Raw genomic sequence first — 22719 nt, forward strand, 5'->3', positions numbered from 1 at the left:
CCTCAGTTTCTTCTGTTTTCTCTAACCTCTGCAGTGAATATACCACTCTTACTTGAGATCAAAGTAACTCTGCCTCCTTTCAGTTCTTTGTTAACATTTACACGAATTCTCAAAGAGCAAGGGGGTGAGAGAACTATCCCTTCCTGCTTTTGCTTCTTCCTCTAAAAAGATTAAAAATCCTTTTGCTTGTCTTGACCTTTTGGGTGTGACATGATACATTCTTGTGTTTGTCTTGCTGCACATGCTAGATGTAGAACCATGTAGTGTTCTTTCACTTCTCCTAGGCTAAATGCACATCAGACTGGCCTCAGATCCTCTCTCTTTATCATGTCTCCAGCCTTTCACAGATGGAGCCCCACATAAGCTTCACCTGCAGGCCCTAGCCTGTCTGAGCCCCTGAGTCAGTTCTCCCTAGGGCTAGAGGAGTATCCGCAGTCTCAGCCCCATCAGTCTGAAATTACGTGTGCTGCCTATAGAGTGCCAGCAATGGAGAACTGTGGCCTGCGAGGCTGTGGAGTAACGGCATCTCCAATCTGTGTTGGCCTCAGCCGTGTAACCAGGAGGCAGCAGTGCGCAGTGGAAAGAGCAATAGCTAAGGAGCTACACAGCCCCGGAAGGTTGTTAGTCTCCCCATTCTGATGTCAGCTGTATTACCTTGGACAAGTCACTGAACTTTTCCAGACTCCTGCTTCTTTACCTGCAATGCAAAGGAAGGTTGTCTCTACTGCCTGTCACCTACAGGAGTTCTTGCTGGTAGCCATATTCAGTCTTGCTATTACACTATTTTCCAATTCCGTACAAATAGAGACTTCTTTCTTATTATACCTCAAATTAATTTTGCCTGTTAGGATGGTGGAAACTTTACCAAATATAAAATCAATCATCTGCCTTCTTTTGTAATTTCTATTTTTTCATACCCTTAAACAATACATTTAAACCAAAATTCTATTAGAGGGAAAGAATGTCTAATCATAATCATAATAATTGCTAATTTATAGTAAGGGTTAACTCTACGATAGGTACTGACCTTGGTGCTTGACATGGATTGTTGTACTTAATTCTTGCAGCACTCTTATGAAGAAAGGGTTTTCAGTTAAAACCAATAGGTTATTCTTTTTCCTACTTTAAGCAGTGGTCATGTCTAATTCACTCCTGATAATGAGTGCATTTATTGCCTGGTGCCATATTCATTTACTTGTTGAATATCTTTTGGGTGCAAAGGAAGATTAGGAGATTTGCATCTTGAAGCATTATAAAAGATGAAAGGTATGGTCCCTGCCCTCAAGAAAACCAAAAGCTAGTAGGGAAGCAGATTGAGAAATAGTGAACTTCAAAATAAGTAAAATAAAGTAAATGCTTTAACAGTGCTACCAGCTAAATGTCACTGGGCCCAGAAAGGGAACAAGATATTTCAATGCTTTCCAGAAAGCTTGCTTTCAAGGTTTATCTCTAAGTGAAGCTTTGATGAATAAGGAGGATTTTGAGAGGCAGAGAAGTGAGAGAAAGACATTGCAGGCATAAGAATCACATGGGTAAATACTCACACTGAGTCACTATTGACTCACAAACCTCAGTGCAGGGCTTGTTCCTGGAATAGCAAGGAGTTTGGGGTTTTTAGACCTTAAGGTATTTGCAAGGAAGTCCTAATTTGGTAGATGATAGTAGAAAGGCAGAATCATAAAATCTTAGGGTTAAAGAGTACCTTAAGGTCATCTAATCCAATAGCCCATCCTATACCTAAATCTCTTCTAAAACCTTCCTGCCACATGGTCATCAAAGCTAGGCTCACATATTCCTAGCAACAGATACCATATTATCTTCTAGGGTAGCTGATCTCATCATTTTCTGAAATTATATTATTTATTTATTCAATTACTGTCTCTATCAGACTAGACCTCAAGTTCCATGAGGGCAGGGACTATTTTGCTTGCCATGTATCCTCTGTGCCTAGCACACAGTAGGCATATGATATTCATTGAAATTAATGCATTTTATCTCAGGGTAACTCCATTTATAAAATTCTTTTTAAAAAAGATTTTATTTATTTATTCATGAGAGACACGGTAAGAGTCAGAGACATAGGCAGATGGAGAAGCAGGCTCCCTGTAGGGAGCCTGATGTGGGATTTGATCCCAGGACCCCAGGATCACAACCTGAGCTGAAGGCAGATGCTCAACCACTGAGCCACTCAGTTGTGCCATTTATAAAATTCCTAAGTGATTTCCACAAAATAGTCTTTTACATACATGAAGACATCTATAAAATCCCTCGTGTATTTTCTCCAAATTACATATCTCCAGTTGGTTAACAATTCCTCATGAGATATAACTTTGAGATCCTTCACTATCCTGATTACTCTCTTAAATTCCTTTTTGTCTCTATTTCTTTTAATGTTCTTCTGCAGTAACAGAAGGCAGCATTCCAACTTCGTAGCATCCTTCAACTAGGCAGGTCTGATCATCTCTCTTGTTCTAGGTCTTTTTTTTTTTTTTAAAGACTTTATTTATTCATGAGAGACACAGAGAGGCAGAGACACAGGCAGAGGGAGAAGCAGGCTCCATGCAGGGAGCCCGACATGGGACTCGATCCCAGGACCCCAGGATCAATGCCCTGGGCTGAAGGCAGCACTAAACCGCTGAGCCACCCGGGCTGCCCATTTTGTTCTAGGTCTTACACTGTGACCCAAGATGGCATTTTTTTGAGGACTACTTCACATTAGTGCCTCCTGTGTCTCTAACTGTTAGATAACCACCCTCCTTCCCACTCTCTATACCCCCTGCTATGTTCTACTACTTGCTAACATCTCTTCTGTCTCGACTTGTACAGAGTTTGAAAACCAAGCCCATGCCTCACATTTAGGGGGCTATTAAAATGACCCAGGACAAAAGATACAAGGTACTGAACTAGCACAGTGTGGCCAGAAAGGAAGAAACAGAGAAATATACTCAAGGCATGATCAATAGAACTTGCAATTCACTGATTTAATGACTGATAGCTTACTTTCTTAGTGGATGCCTCTCTTCCCAGACTGCTTATGAGTTAGGAGTCAATTCCCAGCTTCTCCCAAGCAAGCATATAACATAGTCTTTTTAGTCTATGTATTTTTCCTAGTTACAATTTAAGCACATACTGGAAAAAGTCAAAGGTAGCAAGATTTCTAGCCTGGATGATTGAGAGAATGGTAGTCCTATTAACAGAGTTAGGAAATCCAGAGATAGAGTTTAAGGTGATGATGAAGCATTTGTTTTGGGACATGTTAAATTTGTAAGCTTGAAAATATCTAGAAGCAGTTAGACAACTTTTTTTAGTACTATGGATTTGGAGCACAAAGCTGAAATATGGACTTGTGAGTCATCAATGGAGATACTCGCAGATTTCCCAGACAATGAGAATGTTGAAGATCATCTGGATTGAAAAAAGACATGACTAAGAACAAAACCTTTACTCTTGGCCTCCTATAATGGTAGGAGGAAGAATCTCCCAGAAAGAGAGAGGTGTGCTCTGCAGGGTATGAGGAAAACTTGATGAATTTAATGTTGGGTCAACCAAAGCTGGACATGATTGCAGAAGGAAGATAAAGTCAGTCACATCAAATACAGCAGAAAGCTCCTGGAGAACAAAAATTCTTAAGATGTTACTGAGTTTGTCAGTGAAGAGGTAGTCTGATAACCTTGAGAAGAATAAGTCCAGTGAAGTTGGAGCCTGGCTGCAAGTTGTTAAGAAATAAATTGAGTAAATTGTAACAATGAAGTCAAAGCAGTAAATGTAGACTGCTATTTTGAGAATCTGTGATACAGTACATGTAAAATAAAAGAAACAAATCCTTATGAGATTCATATGATCCACATATTCTAAAATATAATATGAAGTTAATTACCGTTTTACTGTAATTTCCAACTGCCTCAGAATTAGGCACTTTATAGGCCTTATGACTGTACCAGATATTCAGCAGATCTCACAATATTAAAAAGTGGAAATAGATGTTTATATAGACTTCATTGAATTTAAATGGGGTTACATGTATTTTCTTGTTTTTCACCCCCACCCCGGATCCCTAAGAGGGATCCCTAAGAGGTGTTCAATTCTTAGATGTCCAATAATTTTCTTTAAGTTCAATTTTCACCTAATGCTGCCCAGACTGGATGGCAGGTCAAGCTCTTTAGACTTTAATGCAACATAGATTCTGTTGGAAATACTACTATGTCTAATGAATTTCTGGGTCCCTTCTATATTGTCTTCTAATGCCACGGGATACGAACCTCCAGGAAGTTCACTCCAGCCCTGGTCTCCACCACACATAGATTCATAGGATGTCAACTCTGGAAGTGGCTTTATAATTCTCCTTGTTCATCTTCCTTTATTTCATAAGTGAATGAACTGAGCTCACAAGTGGGAAAATGACTTTTTCAAGTAAGCACTGGCACAGAGTGACTGCACTGTGGTCTTTAGAATTAGGACTGAATCCTGGATTCATAACTACCTAATTTTATGACATTAGGCTTCCTGGACTCCAGTTTTCTCATCTGAAAATGGGGCCAATGACCATTACACTTGCTTCATAAAGTTGCTGTGTGACTGAATAACATGTGAAGCATCTAGTCAGTACCTGGCACATGGTAGAAATGCATAAAATGTTGATTCCCTCCCCTTTGTGCAAGTTTCCATTGAAACAAAACTCAAGGAAATTCAGGTCTTCTAAATTCCAGGCTAGCACCCTTTTCATACATAGGGATCTTCAAATCGGGGTACCTCAGGAGGTATGCGTAGATTTTCCAAGGAATGTACAGGGGCATGGACAGTTTCAAGAGAGCTGATTTCCAGATCCTCAAGTTCTGTATGAACTATTCCCTAAATTTGGTCTGACTATGCATCTGCAGTTGAGAGTTTCATTTTCCTCCTCATATTTCACAATGATTTTTCTACTTTGTAAAAGACAGACATGTCAAACCTAAGTTGCATGTCACCATGAAATGGTGTATCTCCAAAACAACAAAGGGACTTTGGGCAAGTCCTTTGCTCAGGATACCATACACTGCATCTCAATCTTATTTAGAGGTACAGTTCCAATAAATTTTTACTTTTTGGATTTAGTAAGATTATTAAAATTTGTGATAATGTAGTCTGCTCAATTGTGCAATTCCAATAATTGCTCAGTGTAAAAGAAACTTTTCAACACTTAGAACTTTATGGTCACAAGATTTTTTTTTTACTTTTAGTTCACACACATATATATCTTTTTTAAGGAACGATAGGGTGACTGATAAAAGACTTCTGAATATAGAAATATGTTACATTAGATAATAATCTGTGGAGGAAGTGGGATAAAAATACGAGTTCCAGGAGAGAAAAATCATATAAAATATTCAGCAGTCAAAAAAGAGCTTGTTGTAAACTTTTAAATTGGATGAGGTGGGTAGTATTTATTATACACTGCAAATTATGGCTTTTACTTCTATTTTTATGAAAATATTTAAATGTCAACTTAAAAATGGATTAGAAAGAAGATATTTTTTCAAAATTCTTTTAGTGAGTACTACCTAGATGACCCTGGAGAGGTCCATAGCCCCATAGCCATTTCAGAGTTTTACCCTTATTCTAATCTGTGACTGAGGGAGATCTTTCCCTTTTTTTGATTTTTGAAAAGATACACACACACACAAGCAACAAATCCCCAGGGCTCTAGGTCTTCTTCTTTTGACCCCACATTCTCTCCTTTGCCATTTAGGGATGTCTTTTGCTCCCAACCCTGTGAGTTTACACCTTACCCTTGTCAGCCCCAATGCTTCTTCTCTCGCCCAACTCCATACACACACTTGCCCATTTTCTTCTGAAGTTGCTCCAGCCATTAGGAAACTGTCAGATCCTTCTTTCATTTGTTGTTCCAACACGAATTCTGAACTTTCAATAGGCATCAGAATCACCTAGAGGGCTTGTTAAAACACAGATTACTGGGTCCCACTGCTAGAGTTTCAGATCCAGTATTTTCAGAATAAAGCCATAAAATTTGCATTTTTAACATGTTACCAGGTGTTGCTGATGCTGCTGGTTTGGAGATCTCACTTTAAGAACCACTGCTCTGTGCTAATGTCTGGTCAGTTCCCCAGAGATCATGTGGTCTAAATGGCAGGCATCATCATGTCTAAAGCTAAGAGTGACACCAAAAGAGATTATACTAGACAAAAGCATATGAAGCTTCTCAAGCTGATTTCTCAATCTAAATTATTTTTAATATAGTATTTATTTATTTATTTATTTATTTATTTATTTATTTATTTATTTATTTATGAGAGACAAACAGAGAGAGGCAGAGACACAGGGAGAGGGAGATGCAGACTCCTCACAGGGAGCCTGATGTGGGACGCGATCCCAGAACTCTGGGATCACACCCTGAGCCAAAGGCAGATGCTCAACAGCTGAGCCACCCAGGAGGAGTCCCATACAATCTAAAATTTATTCAGGATTGGATTGATTTAAGAGCAGAATTCAGAGCAAATGCCACAAAGAGGAAATATTGACAAAGTTTCATAGCAGCTACTAAAAAAAGGAAAACAAACAAAAAAATAAATAAATAAAAATAAAAATAAAAAAAGGAAAACATAGAGGAACTTACATTCATGGTGGGTCTTCTATATACCAGGCATTTTTCTAGGCAGATTCTCAAATGTTATCTCTTTTAATCCTCATACCATTTTTGTGATGAGTTTTATTTTTTATTATTAAATATATACTACTTATATACTCTATGTTATACATAAATGACACTTCTTATTTATTCTCTTTACCCATAAGAAAACTGAAGAACTGAAAGAGTAACTCCACCGGAAATTGTCCTTTAAACTATTCATTAATTTCAGGTGACCATATAGAAGAATGAAAAAATCGTCAGTTTGTCAATCTGCTACTATAAGCAAATAAATGCCTCAAGAAAATTATATGAAATCACTTAAAGAATCAATACAAGGAACAAGCAGATTTTATTAAAGGATAAACAATGCCTCCTACCCTGGTCATTCATCAGTCAACAGAGAACAGAAGAGACTCTAGCATCTCTTCCCACCCACTACCCTTTATTGATTTAAAAAAGAGGCATTGGATTCCATCAACCATAACTCAGTTCTTTCAACACTATTGGAAAAAAGAAACCACCAATAATAGTGTATTATTTTAAAACTCAACATACATAAATCACAAAAGAGCATTAGGTAATAGAATATTCTAGTATCCTAGAGAATGGGCTAATAAAGACTAATAGAGTATGTTTCCCATTACATGGAGAATTTGCATAGTGGTGTGTGTGTGTGTGTGTGTGTGTGTGTATGTTTGTGTTGTGTGTTCTCATATCATTATTATTCTCAATTTCCAGAATCCAATACAAAATTACCAAGCAAGCAAAAAGGCAGGATATCTTAATCCCTAAATAAGTAAATAAAACCCCTTTTATTTATCAAAACATAAATACATCAAAATCAACCCAGAACTGATATAGATTTTATAATTATTGGATAGAGATATTAAAATGGTATTCCATAGGTTCAAAAATTTAGATAGTGACATGGAAGTTATATATTTAAAATGATCAAGTCAAACTTTTATTTTTTTATTATTTTAAAAAGATGTTATTTATTTATTTGAGAGAGAGAAAGCACAAGTTGGGGGAGAAGGGCAGAGAGAGAGGAAGAAGCGACTCTCTGCTGAGCAGGGAGCCCCACATGGGAGGTCCTCAGGATCCCAGGATCATAACCTGAGTCCAAGGCAGACACTTAACCAACTGAACCACCCAGGTGCCCCTAAATCAAACTTTTAAAGATCAAAAGTATAATGTGTGAGATGAAAACTACAATGGGTGTGATTAACAGCTGATTAGATATTGCCAAAGAAAAGATTAGTGAATTTGAAGACATAGCAATAGCAACTACCCAAAATTAAACAAAGAGAGAAAAGAGAACTAAAAAAATTATGATGGAGCATCAGTGAGCTGTGGGTCAATTTAACAGTAATTGGAACTTCCTGAAGGAGAAGTGGGATGAACAGAAAGATATTTTAAGAAATAATGGCCAAAATTGCTCCAAATTTGACGAAATTTGTCCAAAAGGCTTGGAAAATCCTAAGTACAAGACACATAAAGACACATAATAAATTGTTCAAAACCAATGATTAAGAGAAAAACTTAAAATACATCAGACATGTTATAGAGAAACAAAGGTAAGGATTCTAAATTTCTCGTTGGAAACAATACAAGTGGAAGGGAGTGTAACAACATCTTTAAGGTACTGAAAGGGAAAAAATAACTATCAACCTAGACTTCTGTATTGGCAAAATATCTTTCAAAAACAAAGGTGTACTTATACTGCTGGTGGGAACGCAAACTGGTATAGCCACTCTGGAAAACAGTAGGGAGGGTCCTCAGAAAGTTAAAAATAGAGCTACCCTACAATCCAGCAATTGCACTATTTACCCCAAAGATAGAAAAGTAACGATTCGAAGGGATGTATGCACCCTGATGTTTACAGCAGCACTATCAACAACAGCTAAATTATGGAAAGAGCCCAAATGTCCATTGACTGATGAACGGATAAAGATGTGGTATATATGTACAATGGAATATTACTCAGCCATCAGAAAGAATGAAATCTTGTTATTTGCAATGACATGGATGGAGCTAGAAAGTATTATGCTAAACGAAGTAAGTCAGTCAGAGAAAGACAAACACCACATGATTTCACTCAGATGTGCAATTTAAGAAACAAACCAAATGAACATATAGGGGGAAAAGAGAGAGAGGCAAACCAGGAAACAGACTCTTAACTATAAAGAACAAACTGAGGGTTTGGGAGGCTAGATGGGAGGTGAGGGAGGATGGGTTAAGTGGGTGATGGGTTAAGGAGAGCACTTATTGTGATGAGCACTAGGTGTTGTATGTAAGTGGTGAATCACTAAGTTCTACATCTGAAACTAATAGTATATTATATATTAACTAACTAGAATTTAAATAAAAACTTGGCCACAAAAACGAAGGTGGAATAAAGAAGTTTTCAGACATAGGAAAGCAGGAGTTGAAGAATTCATCATTGGCACACCCTCACTATAAGAAATAAGATTTCTGTTTCCACCTTTCTAATTCAGAAACCTTTTATTTCTATTTCTTGTTTTATTGCACTGAGTAGAAGCTCCAGTAGAATATTGAATACAGAACAGACATTCTTGTCTTGTTCCTGTTGGTAAATAATCCTTTCATCAGACTCTCTTTAGTCATCCATTTTGAATGTACTGTTTCCTATAAAGATTACACTAATTTCTTCCCTAGATAGAAGGCAAATAAGAACCTGAGAATGAAATTGCAGAAGACAGAACATGACTTGTCATTAAAGAACTAAACAAAAACAAAAACAAAAAGATACTTTCTTTTCTTTTTTTTTTCTTTTATTTATTTATTTTATTTATTTTTTTAATTTATTTTTTATTGGTGTTCAATTTACTAACATACAGAATAACCCCCAGTGCCCGTCACCCATTCACTCCCACCCCCCGCCCTTCTCCCCTTCCACCACCCCTAGTTCGTTTCCCAGAGTTAGCAGTCTTTATGTTCTGTCTCCCTTTCTGATATTTCCCACACATTTCTTCTCCCTTCCCTTATATTCCCTTTCACTATTATTTATATTCCCCAAATGAATGAGAACATATAATGTTTGTCCTTCACCGACTGACTTACTTCACTCAGCATAATACCCTCCAGTTCCATCCACGTTGAAGCAAATGGTGGGTATTTGTCATTTCTAATAGCTGAGTAATATTCCATTGTATACATAAACCACATCTTCTTTATCCATTCAAAAAAGATACTTTCTAATGAAAACCATTAAGGAATGGAAATGGTTGAAATGGAGAAAATACCTTTCTAGAAGTTCCAAAGGACCACATGCTATGAGAGAGTGTTAGTGATTCTCAACCTACATGGGAAAAGAAACTAGTTGCCTCTGCCATTTCTGCTGTTTCCTTATGGTTGTGATGATCTTGTGATAATCTGAGGTCATGTGATGTCTCAAAAGAAGGGAAATTATAAACAAACTATGCGTTTCAATGCTTATGTACATTATGTACAGTGTTACATATAAATAATCCAATATGCCGCTATTTGAGCTTTTCTATAGTTTATTAAAGCCAAAACATTTTTGTAGCTTTGTCCCTCAACTTATTAACTAGGTTCATCTTTCTTTTAAAATATTTTATTTTTTATAGAACAGTTTAGGTTTACAGTAAAATTGAGAGGAAGATCTAGAAAATTTCCATATACTTCGTGCCCTGCACATACATAGCCCTCTGGATTACCAACACCCCACCAGAGGGGTACATTTGTTATAACTGATGAACCTACACTGACACATCATACTCACCCAAAGTCTATAGTTCACACTAGGGTGTACTCTTGATGTTGTACAATCTATGCATTTAGATATAACTACTAAATTTTACAGAAATACTTTCAAATTGTGTTTAAAATGTCCTCTTGAAATCTTTTTCGGGAGGCTTTAGCAGCCAATTTATTGTAAATTTTCAATGCTTCACTGCTCAATAAAGAAGTTCCATTGCACACAAGTGTTGTACCTGCTAGGATTCATGAAGCTTGCTAGAAGAAAATCTGGTTGCCAAAACAAATCTCTAAGAATTCGGAACAAATTCTGATAAGAAAAGATGGTGCTGAGTGTTCTGATGGTATTGGGCTCTGGGGTGTGTTTATTTATTTTCTCTGGTGGGTGTCTCTCTGACCTGTTTAGGTCAGTGGGAAAAGAACAAAGGCCTTTCCTCTTCCTGATTACACCACCAGGAAGCCCCAGGTAGCTGAAATGAGAATGCTTCAAGATACAGGAATAGATACATTCCCATAGAGAAAATAGGACAAACAACCAATTAAGCACTGACACCAGAGGAAAGACCAACATAACAGCCCTGGAAACCAACACACTGAAGTGAATGAGGCCTTCAAGGTTTGTAGTGAATGTCAAACTTTAATCTGGATTGACATCCCAGATAACTTGGTAATGATGGGTGAAATTTAGGTATACTGGGATTCCATTTGTACATAATTGTTTGTATTTTATTACTTAAGAATTAATACATACAGGGGTGTATATAGTTAAAGGTAAATCTACCCTTTTACCTAATCACTATAACCTTAATCAAGTCTGGTACCCAGAGGCAACTACCATCAGCAGTTTCTGATGTCTCCGTTCAGAGATAATCTATGAATATACAGGATGGGGGGAGGGCATAACTGCAATACAGTGGACATACTGTTTTGTATCTCACATTTATCTTTTAACAATGTATCTCTGAGAAATGTCCTATTTGTACAGAGTTCTGCTCCATTTTTTTGAAACAGTAGCATAGTTTTCCATTGTGTGGAAATACAATTATTTATTGACCAGTCTGAAAATGATGGATATTTAGATCATTTCTGGTCTGTTGCTAGCATTTTTCTGCTTTTTAAAAAAAGTATGCGTTTTAATGATGCCTTTTAATGAATGTGTTCAATAAAATGGATCAGCTAGGAAATAATACTTCATATCAAAATAGCTAAAAATAGAAGATTAAAATACTTTATTAAAGGGGTCATGGAAAAACAGGCACATTGATTGGTTCTAAGAATATATACATATTTGTTGAAGTAGCATTGCAATTATTCTCAAACATTGCCATTTATCAGAATTTCTTTAGAGTTTTCTCTTAAAGCACAGATGCTAAGGGTTTCTTCCCAGAAATCCTGATTTAGAAAGACTGAGTTAAGTTCTCTATATCTAGAAGCAGGGTTGAAAGAACCACTCTACCATCTTAACCCTAGGCTCAGATGTGCACATATTGGCAGCTACCAACACTCTAAAATTAGTTCTTAGAAAAAAAATGGCCTTTATAGACCTTGCCTCATGAGTTCAGCTTTATTAAGGGATGATATACCTCACTTTCCTATTATTACACATTAAAAGCATTTTTTATGGAAAAAAACACAGAGTTGATTGTATTAACACAGCTATTTACATAAATCTCAATTGTTAGTATCTTTGCTGAAATATAATGCATAATTTAATGCCAATGTATACATTAGCTTGGTTCTTTTTCCACTTAGCTTTATTTCGGATGCACATTTACATATACAAATAGATCACAAAGTTATTAGTTAATAGTTCTGTGCTTACATTGTTTTATCTTATATTTTATAAAACCAGTCCTTGAGTCAGGTCATTTGGGTTGTGCCTAGTTTTTCCCTAATGTGTAAGTGGTACAGATATAAATATCATTCGCAAACTTTTTTGGTTTTAAATTATTTCCTCATACATTACTAAAAGAAGCAGTTGTGCATAAAAGGGATAAATGGTTTCAATACTTTTGCCTGCAGAGACTGCTGTACAGAAAGATTCTAAGTTGCTGTGAATGGGCCAGTATGCCTGCTTTCCCATAAGCCCCTCCAACAAGGGTTCTTATTCTTTCATTTTAATCCAATAAATATTGTTTTGTTTCATACCTAAAGAATTTATTAAACATACTTATCAAAATGGTTTATTTATTATAACATATTCAGATGGATTTCTTTCTCTCTCTTTCTTTCTTTCTTTCTTTCTTTCTTTCTTTCTTTCTTTCTTTCTTTCTTTCTTTCTTTCTTTCTTTCTCTTTCTTTCTTCTTTTTTCTTTCTTTATGATGGTTTAAGTTGATTCTGGCACCAGACTGCCTGGGTTCAAATTCTTGCTCTGACATATAGTTTTCTTTGTGCCTCAGTCCTCTATGTTTAGAATGGCAACAATGATGGCACCTACCTCAATCCATTTTGTGAAGATTAGGTAAGTTAACTGGTTGGAACTGTTCTGGTATTTGGTAAGCACCACTTAACAGCAGACCATTATGAGTGTCCATGAACGCCAGGAACAGCGCTAGACTTCCGAGATACACCTGTAAAAACCCAAACACAGCAACAGTTTTTATGCTCACAAACCTCACAGGCTATTGGGGACACACGCAATTCCAATATGTATGACAGGTATGTGACAAGGGAACACGGAAAATTCTTCTAACTTGAATATTTGATTTTTGCATTAGAGAAGCTATGCAAATATTCTGAAATGTTGGTTGAGGTTATATCCTTTCTGATGTGAGCTGTTTAGTCACTGTCATAGTCTATTGCCCATGAAGCCTAAGTATTTATTATGGATGTGTTTTCAATATTTTTCAATTTATAAAAGCAATGCCTATCTTGCTCTAGACACACTAGTATGCTCCATCCTCAGAGAAGCTGATTTGCTGTTCTCTGTGTCTGGAAAGCTCTTCTCCCAGGATCCACATGATTTGTTCCCTCTCCTCTTTCAGGTTTGCTCAAATGCCACCTTCTGTGGCAGATCTTCCCTATTACCCTGCTTAAAATTGCAAACTTCATCTCCCAGGACTCTATTGTCCTTCCCTGATTTTTTTTAATCCTTTGTGTATTTCACATCTGTACTAGAAAATTTATTTAATTTTCAGTCTCCACTATTAGAACAGAAGACTCACAGAGTTAGTAGTTTTGTCTATTTTATTCTTCACTAGATCCCCAATATTTGAAATAGTGTCCAGCACTTAGTAGGTGCTCAATAAATATTTGTTGAATAGATAAATTGTCATTTACACAAATGACATTAGTATTATAATATATGTATCATTCTGGAACTTATGTTCTCTTTGAATAGTACATCTTAGGTATCTTTTCATGTTAGTACCTATAAATCTTCCTCATTCTTTTTAATGACTATCTAATTGTCAGAGTATTTGGCTTTTCATTAATAGACATTTGAATCATTTCCATTTGTTGCTATCACAGACATTGCTGTAATAAATAACATATCTATCATTATACAACTGTGGTTTTCTTGTAGGAGTTGAATATTGAGCTTTTTTCCATTACATTTATTGTAAATATTTTTCTATTTCTTACATTTTTATGTTCCCCATGTGGTAAAAATTTCAAACTGAAAATGAAAATAAATCTCCCACCCCATTCTCCTTGTTTTTCACATATCTCAGAGATAGTGCATATAACAAGCTATGTAATTAAAGCAGAAGTTTCATGAAATATGTTTCTCCCTTCTATATTCAGTATACTTTGATACTTTCTATTCTGTTCTATTCATTTCATTAGAAAAATGCTTATAGAGACCCTTTAAATTGATTTTAAATCACTAGTTCAATGAGAACCACAGTATGAAAAGCTCTGCTCTCTTCTCCCCTACCCTGCGTTGAACTAGTCTATGGAAGCCGTCACCTATTTAAGCTTTCCTGCTTGGCAAGTTGGTACCTTATCAGAACTGGAGACCTCCCTTGAGCCCTAGCCCAATTAAGTAAAGTCTAGCTTACTTTTCCCAAGAGTTGAGACCCAGCCACCGTACCTGCCAAAAATGAACAGATGGTCTTAAACTAAGACACTGCTACAGATGGCAACTACCTGACTTTGAATGTCACTGTCTGCTGCCATGCCTTGTCCACCAGATTGATATGAGCTACACTCATACCCCATCTGCCATGATAAACAGGGATATCATTTTAAGACTGTTGGCTCACTTTCATGTTGATACTTAAGGGAGTTCACTCTGTAGGACGGGAACTGTTTCCAGGTATTGCTAATATTTAAAGTCAGGAAGGGACAGAATTATAACTTTCAAAGTTCTGCTTATTCAAATCCCTGCCCAACCTCAGTTTGGAGGTACAGGGGGGAAATGGAAAAGTGCTGCTAGGATCCAAATAGAGTTGGGGCTCTAGTGAAATGGACTAGATTCAGGACAGAACACTCAGCAAGCAGGATGAGGTCAACTACAGCTGGGTAAACACTGCATGTTGGAGTATGCAGTAGCGTAGTGGACGCTTGGGTTGCTGATGCCCACCTGAGACTCACAACAAATTACAAGACTGTGTTTAGGCCCCACCAGGTGGTGAGGCTAGTCTCTTGTCTTGGTCAAGATTAGCTCAAGGACAAGGTGACTCTAAGTTTGTAGATTAGGGACATCCATACTTACAGCTGAGAGAGCGAGGGCATGCAGGGATTTGTAGGAAATAAGCAAGAAGAAAGACTCCTCAACTCCTACATTAAATCCAGCTGAGAACACAACTGCTTTCCTTGGCATTTGACTCAGGACGGGGGAGGAGATCATGTTGGGCAAATAATTTAAATGCAAATTGATATGACCGGGACTTGAGCAGACCAGATCAGACAAGCAGATTTTTCTCCATTAGGAAAAGGAGGTGCGCAAAAAAAAAAAAAAAAAAAAAAAAGGAAAAAGGAAAAGGAGGAAACACTTTTACTTTTTAAAATATTTTATTTGACAGAGAGATAGCACAAGTAGGGGGAGTGGCAGGCAGAGGGAGAGGGAGAAGTAGGCTCCTTGATGAGCAGGGGGCCAGATGCAGGGCTGATCTTAGGACCCTGGGATCCTGACCTGAACCGAAAGGCAGAAGCTTAACCGACTGAGCCACCCAGGCTCCCCAGAGGAAACACTTTTAAAAAGAAAAATGTTCTATTCCTGGAAAGGGTTTCCTTAAGGGTGGGTTTATTCACTCACTCCCTCAAACATTCATTTGTGTATTAGGTAGGATCTGTTTACTCACAGATGCCTGTCTTCACTCACTCTTGCACGATCAGCTGTGTGCATTCCCAGATTTTCTCTGACTCTTTGGCTGTCACAGGCGGAGGTGGGCAGGTTTAAGGTATTCGTACAATGAAATATGCAACTTCTTAGGCAAAATTGTTTGACTTTAGTGTCAGTGGGGCCCTGATGACTAATGAAAAGTGTTCAAGAAGTCAGTTCTACATGAGAAGTTTGTTGATCATGCTCTTCTCTTTGGGCAAGTGACACTCTCTATGGCAGCATAACACAGAGATAATGACAGGCTCTTGAAAAAGTAGATTTTAGGAAATGAAAATATTCAGTATCTAAACCCAGATGCCAGCAAAGGTGACTGTCCTTCTAGATTTAAGAAACATCTGGCCCTGTGCCCCACTCCCTGCCTACGTTCTGTGGAAGTAGCTCTGCCTTCTGGCATACTGGGTTACAGGGACAGGAAGCCTATATTGTCAGGGTCCCCTGGCTCCAGTCTGATTTCTATTTGTCTCATTTTAATCTCATCTTGGGCGGCTCTTCCTTCCCTGTGTTCTGTCCCACCCAAAGTGGAGCTCAGTTCTCTCTCTGTCTTGTGCTATCTTCCTTCTTTCTCCCACATCCCCAAATCTCACATGAGACACTGGAGTATGCAGTAGAATCCATTGAAGATCTGGGATGAAATGGAAGCTTCTACAGACCCTACATATTGCATATCCTATTCCCTTCTCTCCCTTTGGCTCCTAAACCCAAGCTCAAAGACCCTCAGTCTGGGGGTTAGGGGAGATGTTGGTGCTTATTCAGGCTCATTAAAGCTGCCTAAAAGATAAGCAAAGGGAGCCTTTCTGCAGTTAGCCGTACCCAATAACTGATGTTCTGACCATTCAATCTTTCTTTTTATCCTTCCTTTATGAATTGGAACAATTCATGCCACCCTGTAAAAGGGGAAAAAATGGTCAGTTGGGTTTAAGATATTATTTAAAAAATCATGCTAATATAGATAAACCCTATTTAGCTGCTAATGGATTACATATGGTCAAAGCTATTACACTTAAAAAACATAATTTTTTAGTGTAGACAGCTGTAAAGAGGAAAATAAAAATTGGCTCATAATTTTCCCAGATTGTCTCTGTTGATATAATACCCAGATTTTGATGATTTTTTTTCCTTCTACTTTCCTTTTCCAGGCTTTCCAGAATTATAGGGTATTCATTGGTACAAAGAGAAATGGTATGTGGACACAATTCTTGGCACCAGGATTCAGGGACCATGGATCCTGAGATGGATCAGCAGTAGGACCCAAAACACCAAATCACAAGTCAGGAGCTGGCTAAGGTAAGGCCATAGAACAATTAAAGGTGGAAATTCTGTGAGAAAATGGTGGAATTAAAGGTGGTCCTGGGACACCTGGGTGGTTCCGTTGGTCAAGTATCTGCCTTTTAATTTCGGCTCAGGTCACGATCTCAGGGTTGGGATATAGAGCCCTGTGTTGGGTTCTGTGCTGGGCATGGAGCCTGCTTAAGATTCTTTCTGTCTCCCTCTGCCCTTCCACCCCCTGGCTAAAAATATGGTGGTTGAGGGCCAGAATTTAAGACAATCGTAGAAGTTGTCAGGGCCAAGAAAGGACAAGCCATGGGAATCAAGATCTGAGGGATACTCTTAGATCTAAGCAGGAAGGGTCACAAAGAGACCAGGGAGGAGAACCAGAATGGGTGTCATAGGACCAGATGGCATAGTCCAAGACGGGTTTGCTCAGCCTCCTGAGGGTGGATGTCTGTTGGTGCAGAAAGGCTGGGGCTCTGCAGGCAACTGCTGGTACCACACTCAATCAAGTGGTGGTCACTGTGGTTAGTGGAATCCAGGACCCCCTGACTATAAAATGATATTGATAGACTCATAGGTGACAAGCCAGGATTCTTAAGGATGGCATGGAGGTCAGTCTCTATTCTTTAGTCTCTGAGGGCTAGGTAAGGTTAAAGGTCAGGATGCCAAGAATAGTAGCTATGTTATAAATAATTTGAGTTGAGTTTCCTGTTATTTGCATCCAAAGCACTCAAACTAACTGTGGGTGTGTGCACGGGTATGTATTTTAATGTATATAGTTGTGTAAAACAAATTCTAAATGGCTATTGAGGCAATGTTAAAGGTTATCATAAAGGAAATTATGAGCGATTTCACTTTTTTGCTTTGTCTATATTTTCTTTTTTTTTTTTTAAGATTTTATTTATTTATTCATGACAGACAGAGAGAGAGAGAGAGAGAGACAGGCAGAGGGAGAAGCAGGCTCCATGCAGGGAGCCCAACATGGGACTAGATCCCGGGTCTCCAGGATCACACACCGGACTGAAAGTGGCCCTAAACCGCTGGGCCACTGGGGCTGCCCTTTCTTTTCTTTTTTAATTTAAACAATGGACTTGTCATATCAGCCAAATTCTTGCAAGCTTGAAACTAACCAGGGCTGATTTAGATGGAAGAAGAACTTATTGAGAAGATATTTGGAGTTCACAAAACCATTTGGTAATCTATATAACCGAATTTGGAAGGAAGGCGTTACCAGGGAGCCCCAAACTTCACCAAGAACCATTCTGGTAAGGACGCTACTATTTCATTAACCCCTAGCCACGACAACCTACAGTGTTGTCCAGCTTCAATTGCCAGATACCACTGCTGCTGACCTGGAAGGTCTTCTGCCTTCACCTGTCTTCAAAATGAGTACCTGACTCTTTTTGACTATAGCCCTTCCTTCAAAGTCCAGGGGGTTCACACCTTTTTGACCAAGGTTAGGATACTTTCCCATGTGCAAGGACAAAGGGGCTAGAAAGTAAGAATCTTAACTTCCAGCTTCAAAAGTGGAAGGCAAATTATGCTCCCACTAAGACTCATAGGTAGGGAGTTTTCCAAATATAGAAAGGCAAAGTAAAAATAAAAAATTTCCTTTACTTCTGCAAAATTTTGGAAAAGGTGATAATGTAAAACAAAAGAGCTTGATGCATACCAAACCAAACCAAAATAAAAGTTTAACATAAATGTAAGTTCTTTAATAAAGGTCACTTATTTTTTAAATAGGAAAAATGGATGCACACTTAGACACATCTTAGGAAAAAAATTTTATGAGGCCAACTGAATTTAGTCCTTTCATATTTGGAACACATTTAACCTCATATTTTATGGTTTTCTAGCCAAAAGTTTGATTCAGAATACCCGTCATTGTTTTTCAAACTCTTTGATGAATTTGATGTTACTAGAAGCTATTTATTCTTCTACCTACCAACAGGTAAATTAGATGTAGTAAATTACATATAGTCTAATAGTCTGGTAAATTAGATAAATAGTCTGATGTTTTAAGCAGCTGAGCTTCCAATAATGGTGTTTGATGGAATAACAGAGTGCTCCATCACTCATGTATTTTTTGCAATCAAATACAGAATTTTTTAGATTGTCAAGAATAATGTATACTCAATGATACCTGTATTTCAACAAGAAATTTAAAGCAAGATTCAGAGAAATCCAAAGACTTAGGTACAATTAAATATATTTGTCTCTATATCCTTCAGATTTTCTCCCCTACATTTTCTGAATACAAGCACCAGAACAATTTTCTGTAAAATACCTATTTCATCATATTATTCACATCCACAAAGTATTTCAGTATTTCTCTGCGTCTTCAGCAAAAATCCAGACTCTTGAGCTGGCATTAAGATTTCTCTTCAATGTGGCAGCCTCAAATCTTTCCAGTTGCATCTACTACTGTTTCCCTACATGAACCTGTAGTTAAAGCCAAATGAGTCACTGAATAAGCCTTGTACTTTCTTGCCTCTGTGCCTATGTTTATACCATCTTACCCACATGAAAGACTTTCACCAACTCCTCTTACCCATAATCAATTTTACTTATGTCTAATAACGAATTCTCATGTGTTCTCTGTGAAAAGCCTGCTTTCATAGCCTCGTTGAGTCAATTCTTTGAATTACTACAGGAAAACGATCCAACTTCCTAGTTCTTAATGGAGATGTCAGGTTGTGAGGGGTGTCACCATTTGTTATCACTAATCATTAAAGCAGGAGATCATAAATTTTAAAATAACTAATTAGAGGAAGCAATTTTAAGATTCTCTCCCACATTAACACCACTACCCATCACTTGAGTCTTGATAGGCTTTCAGGATAGGGAGCTACTTCTATAGCACTGGTGATTACACACAACCAAGGGTCTGCCTAGAAGTGAGAGTGTGTCCACTTGTATGATTCTAAGTGCAGAACCTCATCATTCACTCAGGTTGTCCTTTAGCCCCGTACTTATGGAACATGTTGGAGAGCCAGTATCTTGTAAGACATTGAGAGGCTCAGGCAGGGATGAAGGCTCCAGGAGGACCTTTGAGAGGACTCTAAATCTATAACAAGCCTAGTAGGGCCCTATGGGGTGGAGATGTTGGGAAATTAATTACAGTTTGGGTGTAGAGACATGTAGGAGGATAACATAAAGCTTCCAGAACAAGGAGGAGTGGAGGGATGGTAGAGATACTTTGTAACTAAAAAAAAACCTTGTTTGGGAAAATGCAAGAGATCCTCCTCATCTCCACTCCTGCTTAGTTTTAGGGACTCCCAGAAATAGTTGGGTGGAATTTGAGAGTGGTCAGATTTCCCAAAATTGAAGGTGACAGCAGAGCCAGAGAAATGCCATTTTTACCATGACTAACTTTTATTTTAGACAGGTGTGGCCTGGGACAACATGAGTTATATTCAGATGTGTTTATTTGTCATCTTAAGGCACACAAAAATGATAGATAAAAATAGTTGGATTTAGGTGAAGGGCTTATGGGTAATTTTTGTGGTAATAGTTTAATAACAAATATTATTATTAAACTGTTACCACAAAATTAATAAATATTAAAAATATGAAAGTGTTATTAAATTGTTATCATAAAACTTATGTATAATATATATTCATCTATATCTCTCTATATATATGTATAATTAAAGATACATATATGCTCATATTGGTCTAGGAACCAGTTTCTAACTGGTCACTTCATGGGTCAATGACAGTTTCCACATTAGGGACTGTTGGTACCCATCAGATTCTGTTAGGAAAAGCCAATGTGGTTGGAGACAGAGGAGGAAAGGGGTCCATTAGGACCTGAGCAGGGAGGCAAAGAGTCACTGCCTACACACCAAGGAAAAGATAAACAAGAAACTAAGTGATACAAGCTTTCTAGAGACCGAGGTCAACACTTGATAAGATCGAGCTGTAGACGGAATAGTTTTCAGTTCCAATCCCATCCCATGTTTTCCTCCTTTGACCTCATTTTCTTCCATTTCTACTTTTATGGACTCAGTTCCTATCATCCCTGAGAATATGCTCTGCTCTGACCCATAATTCATCTCACCTTAGGAAGGCCTGGGAACAGTGTCCTGCACCAAATACAGAAGGCAGAGTGTGATTGAAGTTCAGGGCAAGGCCATCCTCCCTGGATCTACTGCACTGTGGAGGATTTCTGGCATTTACCATAATTTGGTCAGGGGCCTCTTCAGACTTCATGAATATGAAACATGCCCAATCAATATCACATGACTCCCTCACTCCCACCAAAGTGGTTTGCTAATTCTCATACTTTGCTGCAGTTACTAAGAAAACCTCAACTGGGGATCCCTGGGTGGCGCAGCGGTTTGGCGCCTGCCTTTGGCCCAGGGCGCAATCCTGGAGACCCGGGATCGAATCCCACGTCGGGCTCCCGGTGCATGGAGCCTGCTTCTCCCTCTGCCTCTCTCTCTCTCTCTCTCTCTCTCTCTGTGACTATCATAAATAAAAAAAAAAAAAAAAAAAAAAAAACCTCAACTGTAGTGGTTCTTCGGAGCCTATGAGATACCCTTCATGTTGTCTTTATCTGGTCTATACACTACCTCATGTGACCACAGGTATCATGACATAGTTTCTGTTATGGAATCTTCTGAGACCCTGACAAAGACCTCAGGGCTCCAGGATTCCATCATTTGGAATGTTTAACTCTCAATATCTTGAAGAAGTGTCAGGGTTGTTTAATGCCCCAACACTGCCAAATAATGGACTTTCTGTTAAATAATTGAGGTGTGCAGAATTTGATCCCACCATGATCCTGACTTTTGGGGACAAGATAGAGCACTCCAGAGTTTACAAAGATACCACACTCCCATGAAATACTGTGGCCTCGAGATATGTTATAGATCAGTCTTCTCATATTAATGTGCATATGAATCACCTGGGGATTTTGTAAAAATGTAGACTGATTGAGCAGATCTGGGTGGAGTCTGAGATTCTGCATTTCTAGCAAGTTCCCAGGTAATGCTCATACTACTGGTCCCAGGACTACCCGTTAGCTGCATGACTTTGAAGGAAGCAGAGCAGATGAAAAACATTCTAGGATGTAATTCAAAATTATGTTCTTCTGTGGATATATGTTTCTTGCAGCTGGAAAGGAAGTCACCTTTAAGGCAAATGAAAATAGCCTTAATCTACCTGGCCTTTGTGATCATGGTATCTCCCCTGCCAGGTAAGTATCTACCTGGCCTTTGTAATCTCCTCCCAGACATGTGACATTTCTTCATGAGCAAGCAGGGATAAAGGAACTGGTTAGTGTCCAAGAGGAATCCAGACATATGTTAGTATTTGTACCCCGCTGCATATATAAATCCTCACCTACACACACTCATTCCTCACCCACCTACCTAGTGATGCTGACTGATTCAGCTCTTCAGGTCCTAGGACAGGGTAGAAGAGATGATGTGAGATTGCTCAGTGACTGGATAATGGTTAGTTCTGGACAGCTGGGACTTACAGAGAAGGTAACGGGGTTCTTTTCTCTTTAATATCTACCTGCTGTCCAGGTGGTAGTTGGCAGCTTGATGGGCTGGTACTGTGGGAATCAGAAATAAATACATAAGACTTTATCCCTGCTCTCTAGACACTTGCTGTCTTTTCTTTTTTTTAAAGATTTTATTTTTATTTATTCATGACAGAGAGAGAGAGAGAGAGAGGCAGAGACACAGGCAGAGGGAGAAGCAGGCTCTGTGCAGGGAGCCTGACACGGGACTCGATCCCGGGTCTCCAGGATCACACCCCGGGCTGAAGGCGGCGCTA

General features: G+C 38.3%; 1 long non-coding RNA gene and 1 pseudogene across 1 annotated transcript; one reads left to right on the forward strand and one right to left on the reverse strand.

Annotated features, from left to right (window-relative positions):
- LOC102157278 overlaps window positions 1-22719 on the forward strand; it is a 61670-nt pseudogene that overhangs the window by 20687 nt on the left and 18264 nt on the right.
- On the reverse strand, window positions 12662-21566 carry LOC102157026. The gene is made up of 3 exons (XR_005383372.1): window positions 21437-21566; window positions 20993-21240; window positions 12662-12937 (listed from the first exon to the last, which is right to left on the reverse strand). It is a non-coding gene; the product is annotated as an uncharacterized LOC102157026 (long non-coding RNA).

This window comes from Canis lupus, chromosome 33, assembly GCF_011100685.1.
Source record: "Canis lupus familiaris isolate Mischka breed German Shepherd chromosome 33, alternate assembly UU_Cfam_GSD_1.0, whole genome shotgun sequence".
Taxonomy (NCBI): Eukaryota; Metazoa; Chordata; class Mammalia; order Carnivora; family Canidae; genus Canis; species Canis lupus.